Genomic DNA, 9,743 nt, shown 5'->3' on the forward strand with positions numbered 1-9,743 from the left:
ATATATATAATATATATAGTTTATATATATGTATATATGTGTAATTTATATATATACACATATATGTATATGTTTATGTAGAGTTTATATATATAAATTTATAAATATTTATTATGTATAATACATATAGATATATTTATGTGGATAGATATGTTTATACAAATATAATTATATACTTATATGTAATATTATATATAATGTAGAGAGATAAATATATCTATACTTATAGGTATAAATATATCTAGATATTATATATAATATTACATACTTATACATTTATATATATATATGCATATATATCCTGGATACTAAACTTCTGAGGTTTATGAATTCAACTATATTTTTCTAGTTTGTGAATTACTTTTTCATTTTGTTTATGTGACTTTTGTAGATAAGAAATTCTTAATTTTAACATAGTCAGACTTATTAATCTTTTCCTTACAGTTTATGCTTTTCTGTGTCTTATTTAGGAAATTTTTCCTTACCCTGATTCATAAAGATATTCTCCATGTTGTCATCTGAAAGTTTTTTAGCTTTGTCTTTTACAAATAAATCACTAATCCACTTGAATTTTATGTGTAGCAAAATTAGCTGTCTTATTTCCTACATTTTTATAGTAAATTTTGATATCTGATAGTGCAGTCCCCCTCAGCACCATCACCCATTTTCCAACTTTGTTTTATGTTTAAGAATTTCTTGATTATTCTTGGATTTTGCACTTTAATATAAATTTTAGGATCAGTTTCTCAAGTTCCACAGTAAATCTTTTTATTCATATGTATTGTCCCATATTTTCTTTTTTTTACTTTTAATTCCAATATAATTAATATTCAGTGTCATATTAGTTTCAGGTGTACAATATAATGATTCAACAATTCTGTACATTACTCAGTTCTCATTGCAATAAGAGCACTTTTTAATCCCCATCACCTATTTCACCTATGCACCCAACCGTCCCCCCTCTGGTAACCACCAGTTTGTTCTCTATATTAAAAGTCCTTTATTTTTGTTTGTCTCTTTTTTCTTTGTCTGTCTGTTTTGTTTTTTAAATTCCACATATAAGTGAGATCACATGGTACTTTTCTTTCCCTGACTGACTTATTTCCCTTAGCATTATACCCTTTAGATTCATCTGTGTTTTTGCAAATAACAAGGTTTCTTTCTTTCTTTTGGCAGAATAATATTCCTGTGTGTGTGCGTGTGTGTGTGTGTGTGTATGTGTGTGTGTATGTGTGTGTATAAATATATACAACTCAATATATGTATGTATGTGTGTGTGTATATATACACACAACATCTTCTGTATCCATCTATCAATGGATACTTGGGTTCCTTTCATAATTTGGCTACTGAAAATAATGCTGCAATAAACATAGGGGTACATATATCTTTTTAAATTGGGGTTTTCATATTCTTTACTTAATATCCAATAGTGGAATTACTGGATCATATGGCAATTTTATTTTTAATTTTTTGTGGAACCTCCATACTGTTTTCCACAGTGACTGTACCAGTTTGCATTCCCACCAACAGTCACAAGGGTTCTTTTTCTCCATATCCTCACCAATACTTGTTTCTTGTGTTTTTGATTTTAGCCATTCTGAGGTGTGAGGCGATATCTCATTGTGGTTTTGATTCACATTTTCCTGATTATTAGTGATATTGAACTTTTTTTATGTGTCTGTTGTTGATCTGTATGTCTTCTTTGGAGAAATATCTGTTCATGTCTCTGTCCATTTTTTAATTGAATTGTTTGGGTTTTTTAGTGTTGAGTTGTATCAGTTCTTTAAATATTTTAGATACTAACCCCTTAGTGGATGTATCATTTGCAAGTATCTTCTCCCATTCAGTAGGTTGTCTTTTTGTTTTGTTGATTGTTTCCTCTGCCGTTCAGAAGTTTTTTATTTTGATGTAGTTCCAGTAGGTTTTGTTTGTTTCTTTGTTTTTGTTTTTGTTTTTGTTTCCCTTGCCTCTAGATATATGTGTCTAGAAGAATGTTGCTATGGCCATTGTCAGAGAAATTACTGCCTGTGCTCTCTTCTAGGATTTTTATGGTTTCAGGTCTCACATTTAGGTCCTTAATCCATTTTGAATTTTTTTTTGTGTATGGTGTAAGGAAGTGGTCAAGTTTCATTCTTTTACATGTAGCTGTCCAGTTTTCCCAGCACCATTTATTGAAGAGACTGTCTTTCTCAATGTTTATTCTTGCTTCAATTGTTGTAGATTGACCATATAATCGTGGTTTTATTTCTAGACTCTATTCTGTTCTGTTGATCTATGCGCCTGTTTTTGTGCCAGTACCATACTGTTTTGATTACTACAGCTTTGTAATATATCTTGAAATCTGGGATTGTGATACCTCCAGTTTTGTTCTAAGATTATTTTGTCTATTCAGGGCTGTCTGTGGCTCCATATAAATTTTAGGATTATGTTTTCTAGTTCTGTGAAAAATGCTATTGGTATTTTGAGAGGGATTGCATTAAATCTGTAGATTGCTTTGGGTAGTATGGACATTTTAACAATATTTGTTCTCCCAGTATATAAGTATGGAATGTCTTTCCTTCACAGTAAATCTTGTCTTGGCCTGCCTGGGTTTTCTTGGGAAATAGACTCTGAAATGGGGCTCATGTGCAGGATCTTATGCCTTACAGTCTATACTTGAGAAGGAGCAAGACAAGCAGGATGGGGCAGAGAAAGAAGTTTAATTGTGGTTCAGCTTGTTAGAGGCCTCAGTGGATATCATGGGGAGCCCTGGAACTGGGGGTGCCCTTCAGAGATCTCCCAAACTGAGGTAAAGGAACCAGGCCTTTTAATGCCCACATCTACCGAATGTTGCATGTAGGCTACTTATGCGAAGGGAATATAACATTGGGTAAGGCAGTTCCTTCAGCCAAAAGCAATTCTTATAGAGAGCCAATTACAAACTGTCAGCTGTCAATACTCCAGCCGCGTGGGAAATGAGTGCCTTCGCGATTATGTAGTATACTACATCCACTATAGCTGAGCCCTTTCAGGATTCTGCTTGTCCTCTTTTCTGAGGGAATTCAGACTAATTCAGACAAAAGGAAGACTAATGAAATTGACTATAGACTGTGCTAATTACTCAACTACCTAAGTTTTGAAGATGTAATTTATAATTCCCTTTCTCCACCACCTTTTCTAGATCCCTCTCCTCCTCTTCTCGCACCTCTGCTAGTCTAGGTGACTTATAGAAAGCATCACTCAGCCCCTTATCCATAAATATCTGAGACTGTGATTATCAAGGCCTTCTTAGGACATGACTCCTGTACTTATCCATTTACTGTCAAAACCGGGTATGGGAGTTGCAAAAGATGTGCTGGCCAAGGTCCTGCAAGCAGGAAAGGTGAACTATACCCATTATATGTATCAGTTCTAGATGAGATAAACTGCTGCCCCTGCCAAGGGTGAAAGTGGTCCTGTGGGGGCGCCTGGGTGGCTCAGTCATTAAGCGTCTGCCTTCGGCTCAGGGAGTGATCCCAGAGTCCTGGGATCGTGCTCCGCATCAGGCTCCCTGCTCCACTGGGAGCCTGCTTCTTCCTCTCCACTCCCTCTGCTTGTGTTCCCACTCTCGCTGGCTCTCTGTCAAATAAATAAATAAAATCTTTTTAGAAAGGAAAGGAAAGAAGGAAAGGAAAGGAAAGGAAAGGAAAGGAAAGGAAAGGAAAGGAAAGGAAAGGAAAGGAAAAAGGAAAGGAGAAAGGAAAGGAAAGGAAAGGAAAGGAAAGGAAAGGAAAGGAAAGGAAAGGAAAGGAAAGGAAAAGGAAAGGGTAGAAAAGAGGTCCTGTGTTAATTTTCTAGGGCTACAATAACAAATTATCACAAACTAGATGGCTTAAAACAACAGAAAATTATTCTCTCATAAATCTGCAGTCTGCAAGTCTATAATCAAGGTATTGCATGGTCATGGCTCTCTCTCCTATCTTCTTGTGGCTGTCGGCAGTCCTTCATGTTCTTTAGTTTACAGCTACGTTACTCCTTATCTCCCTCTGTCATCACATGGCTATCTTACCCCCACGTGTCTGTGTCTTCACATGTGTTCTCCTATCTGTGTCTGCCTCTGTATCTCTTTGTCTCTTCTTATAAGGATACCAGTCATATTGGTTTAAGGACCCGCTCTACTCCACCTCCTCTTAACTTACATCTTAATTACACCCTCAAAGACCATATTTCCAAACAAGGACACATATACAGATACCACATGTTAGAACCTCAGCATATATATTTGGGAACCACAATTCAAGCCACGGCAGATCCACTGTAATCAATTTACCCCCAAGTGGCTGCTTGTTCTTCATGATATGTTCTCCAGGAATCAGGGGGTTCAGGATAGCTTTCTGTTGCTAGAAGGTTGAACATCTGGTAGCAGCAGTAGCTTGCCCAGCCTTGATGACTAGGAGCACTTGGTGTTGGACCCATGCACAGCCTCCATCCCTGCCACCACCAGCTACTTCATTCTTGAGTCCATTGTGCTAGCCCTGAAGTGACCAGTGGCAGAGGCTGGCTGGGTCCATTGTTTACACCATTCATCTGCTGGCAGTTAGCATTTCTTATATTGGGAATGCTCACCAATAAGTGTTATCATGTGAATTTAAAATACCACGTACAGGGACGCCCGGTGGCTCAGTTAAGCGGCTGCCTTCGGCTCAGGTCATGATCCCAGGGTCCAAGTCGGGCTCCCTGCTCAGTGAGGAGTCTGCTTCTCCCTCTCTCTCTGCTGCTCCTCCTGCTTGTGCTGTCTCTCTCACTCTCAAATAAATAAATAAAATCTTTTAAAAATAAATAAGCAAAATAAATTTTTTTAAAAATACCATGCACCTAAGTGTGTGTTAATCTGCCCTCACAGATGCCTCATCTGACACAGCACCTATGACTGGGAGTACCCCATGGTTGAGTTTGCAGTAGACTGCTATCATCCACCAGGATCCATCTAGTTTCTGTAAGGACCACAAAAGTGAATTAAATGAGTGTATAGCAGGGGTGCCTGGCAGGCTCAGTCAGTTAAGTGACCAACTCTTGATTTCTGCTCAGGTCATGATCTCAGGGTTGTGAGACTGAGCCCCATGTAGGACCACACGCTCAGCAGGGAGTCTGCTTGGGATTCTCTCTCTCTCCCTCTGCCCCTTCCCCCATAAAATAAATAAATAACTCTTTAAGAAATGAGTGTATGGCAGAGACCAGCAACTCTGCACACTTTAGGACTTTCAGGGCAGCACTCATGTCTGGCATCCGCCCTCAACTCTAAGACACAATATTGTTTGTAACTTGCTATTTTGGTGGGAGAAAGGAGAGAACATTCAGAGGTTTCAACTTGGCCTTCTACAAATCAAAAAATAAATGTGAAGATTATGCCAACTACCAAGTATACTGTTTCCATTTTAAATTCAGGACTAAGAGAAATGACTGCTGACTGAATCCATAGCCTCAGTGGACACTCTGTGAGCTGGACCTGGGTCAGGATTCCTTTTATTCCTTCACTTCTGTATGCCCTTGTCCCAAAAGGAGAACCATTTACCGCTTCAGGTCAACTTCATCCCTGTGCCCAACATTCCTCTACATGTTTGGGTTTTCCCCTTCCCCCACTGGCAAATGACTTTTACCTCCTTTGAGGCAAGACTTGAGGCAAGAAAAATGACTACTGAGTGCTGTGGTGGTGTAGGATCCTATCTTCTGGTCACCCAGCCTCTACTTAAGCCCAGTGTGCCTAGGTCAGAGTAGTGTCCATCTCTTGGGCACGTAGGGAGACTGTATTCTATTAAATATCTCCGTGGCTGCTCCTGGCTGCCACTGTAACCTACCATTGTTTGTGATAACTGTGCCCACCTCCATTCTGATGGTTAAGCCACACCTCCTGGCCTCTAGTATTTGGGGATCATCCCCATTGTTATCTGTGAGCCCAGGTCTGCGATAACAATTCCAGCCTTAAAGAGAAAGAGCTTCTCAGTGATGCTGGTGTCTGTCTCATAAGCACATTCTTTATTGTTCTAATAAATGGAGTGTCTTCCAGGCCCTCCTGTAGAACAGTCAGCTGATAGGATTTTTGGTCTTTATACTATACCCACTTTTGAGTGTCTACTTCTGTGAACTTTTGACCCCTTCCTCCACTTCCTGCTACGGCAATTCTGGCACATCTCCCTCACTTGGTGGGTGCTGTTGGTTTTTCTAGGCATTCAAGAATTATCCTAGCTGTGTATTAACATTGTCTCCTAGAATCCTTGTTAAGAGATTAAGTTGTGTAAGGTAGAAATGTGCTCCCAAATCAAAAATCTCTCTCTTTTTATCTCTAATTTGATCATCTGTCTCCTTCCAGCACCTTCAGAGTCCAGTTCCATGCGTCTTCTACCATCTCCTGCTGACACATGCTGACGAGGCCCTGCAGCCCCACAGTGCCATCTACAATCATTTTCGTGATTTTTATTGGAGGTTCACTGCATCTATAGCTTGCTTATAGCTATAAAAAATATTTTTTACATCATGTATGCATAATGAATATTTTTATCAAAGTATAATTAACATACAATGTTATTTTAGTTTCAGATGTACAACATATCAGTTCAACAATTCTTTACATTACTTAGTTCTCACAATAAATGTAATCATCTGTCACAATACAACATTATTATAGTATTGTTGACTATTTTCCCAATGCTGTACTTTTCATCTCTGTTATTTATTTTATGACTGGAAGTATGTACCTCTTAATCGCCTTTATCTGTTTTGCTCAGCTTTCCACCCATCTCAAACCACCAGTTTATTCTCTGTATTTAGGAGTCTATTTGGATTTTGTTTGTTTGTTCTTTTGTTTTCTGGATCCCATGTATAAGTGAAATTATATGGCATTTATCTTTCTCTGTATGACTTATTTCACTTAGCGTAATATTCTCTAATTGCATCCATGTTGTCACAAATGGTAAAATCTCGTTTTTATAGCTGATTAATATTCCATTATATATATCATATATATATAGACTACATCTTCTTTAGTCATCTATCAGTGGGCACTGGGTTGCTTCTATAGCTTGGCTACTGTAAATAACACTGCAATAAACATAGGGGTGCATATATCTTTCAAATTAGTGTTTTCATTTTGATGGGGTAAATACCCAATAGTGGAGTTACTGGATCATATGGTATTTCTATTTTTAATCTTTTGAGAAAACTTTAAACTGTTTTCTGGAGTGGCTGCACCAATTTCCATTCCCACCAACGGTGTACAAGGGTTCCTTCTTTTCTACCTCCTCACCAACATTTTTTATTTCTTATCTTTTTGATACTTGCCATTCTGACCGATGTGAGGTGATACCTCATTATGGTTTTGATTTACATTTCCCTGATGATTACTAATGTTGAACATCTTTTTGTCATCTATATGTCTTATTTGGAAAAATGTCTTTTCAGATCCTCTGTCAATTTTTTAATCAGTTTTTTTTTTGTTGTCGAGTTGTGTAAGTTCTTTATATATTTTGGTATTAATCTCTTATCAGATATATCACTTGTAAATATCTTCTTCCATTCACTAGGTTTCCTTTCTGTTTCATTGACAGTTTCATTTGTTGTGCAAAAAAGCTTACTACCTTGGTGTAGTCGCAGGAGTTTCGTTTCCTTTGCCTAAGGAGACTTATCCATAAATATGTTGCTAAGGGTGATGTCCAAGAGATGACTACCTACGTCTTCTCTTAGAAGTTTTATGATTCCAGCTCTTACATTTAGGTCTTTATGGATATTGACTTCTTAAATGCTTTTTCTAAATGCTTTATTATTAAGATAATAATCTGTCTTCCTCCCTTTAACAATTTGATAAATTATATTAATTGATTTATTATTAAACCAACATTGCAACCCAAAGATAAACTTTCCTTACTGATGATGTTTTAACTTCTTATATTTTACTATACATAGATTGCCAATATTTTATTTAATTACTAATATTTTGCATTTTTGTTCAAAAGTGTAGTTGTTATGTAATTTGTATAATTTGTTCTGGTCAGGCTTGAACATCAAAATGCTCATCATAAAATGAGGTAGGATGTATTTTCTCTTTCTCTATTCTCTTAGAAGAGTTTTGTGAAACATTGAAATTATTTTTCCCTTGAATGTGTGGTAGAACTATTCTGTAAAGTTGTCTGGGTCTGATGTTTTCTTTGTGGAAAAATTTTTATTGACTTTGAATCATCTTTACTCCAGGAAAATTGGTATTTTCTGAGACACTAATTCACTGGCAGGTGAATCATAGTACTTTTACTTTAGTGAATTATACCAACATCATTATCTTTGAGGGTGAATATACTTACTGAATTTCCGCCAACAGTGGTTAGAGATTACTGAATATTTCTGCTTCTATAGCAGAATTCCTAACATCTTATTAGAAATTACTTGACAGGGGGGCACCTGGGCGGCACAGCGGTTAAGCGTCTGCCTTCGGCTCAGGGCGTGATCCCGGCATTGTGGGATCGAGCCCCACGTCAGGCTCCTCTGCTGTGAGCCTGCTTCTTCCTCTCCCACTCCCCCTGCTTGTGTTCCCTCTCTCGCTGGCTGTCTCTGTCTCTGTCGAATAAATAATAAAAAATCTTTAAAAAAAAAAAAAAGAAAAAAAAAGAAATTACTTGACAGGGAGCACCTGGGTGGCTTAGTACATTGTGTCCAACTCTTAATCTCAGCTCAGATCTTGATCTCAGGGTCATGAGTTTAGGCCTTGCATTGGGCTCCACGCTGGGCATGGAGCCTACTTAAAAAAAACAAAAAACAAAACAAAACAAAAAACCTCTTCACAAGAAAGACTAATGTAATTACTGAGAATTTCAGAGAACAGGATTCTGATAACAAATGTATAATAAAAATATAAGTATCATACAGGGCTCAGAGAAGATACATCTATCTTTTTTTATTTTGGTCCATTAGCCAACATATAGCACATCATTATTTTTTGATATAGTGTTCAACAATTCATTAGTTGCATACAACACCCAGTCCTCATCACCTCACGTGCCCTCAAGATACACCTATTTTTTATCAGAAGAGAATAAAGAAAGATAAGTATAGTTTATAGGTGCTTTAGAGGTTGGGATCCTAGAGAGGGACAACCATGGTTAGTAAGCCAACTCTGCCACTTCCAGCTGCCTCCTACTAGTGACCTTCAGAAACTATCTTCCACATCTGTAAAATGTGGATAATTATGGTTCCTATCTCAAGCCTCGTTGTGATGATAGCTACTAGAACATAGTAAGTGCTTAATATATGTTGTCTATATCAATTTACCCAGGACAAATAAGGAAGTCATGTTATAACTACATTTTTAAAGGCAAACAAAATGACAGTGATGACAGGAAAGTAGGATGGTTAAGGAGGAATGCTAAGTTGGGAGTAGAGCATTATTTCCAAAAGTATTCAGGATCAAGTTGCAGTTGGACAACAAGCTTTGAATGGGCCAAGTTGTCTTGATTATGTAGATTTTTCAGGAGCACATAACTAGATGGAGCTGAGATTTGGGATGTTAGGGTGAGCAGAGTTGAGGGTCTGTATAGGGAACTCCCAGGAAGGGAATGGGCAGTCAGTTGTTTCATTCTTACCATTTTTTACCCAGGAGTGCTTTTCAAGGACACTTCAAAATTCTGCTGTGGAAAAAAAAAAGAAAACTTAGTCTACAGACAACTCAAAATAGGTTAGGACCCAGAGTTTTAACACTTTAGGAAGAAAAGGTAATCATTAACTAACTAGCAAGAGAAGTT

General features: G+C 37.5%; 1 long non-coding RNA gene across 1 annotated transcript in view; it reads left to right on the top strand.

Annotated features, from left to right (window-relative positions):
* LOC117803342 overlaps nucleotides 1–6,850 on the top strand; it is a 39,628-nt gene extending 32,778 nt beyond the window's left edge. The window contains exon 11 of the long non-coding RNA XR_004627096.1: nucleotides 6,329–6,850. This is a non-coding gene — a long non-coding RNA (uncharacterized LOC117803342). The remainder of the gene's footprint in view (nucleotides 1–6,328) is intronic.
* The last annotated feature ends 2,893 nt before the right edge of the window (nucleotides 6,851–9,743 follow it).

The sequence above is a fragment of the Ailuropoda melanoleuca genome, chromosome 1 (assembly GCF_002007445.2).
Source record: "Ailuropoda melanoleuca isolate Jingjing chromosome 1, ASM200744v2, whole genome shotgun sequence".
In the NCBI taxonomy this organism is placed as follows: domain Eukaryota; kingdom Metazoa; phylum Chordata; class Mammalia; order Carnivora; family Ursidae; genus Ailuropoda; species Ailuropoda melanoleuca.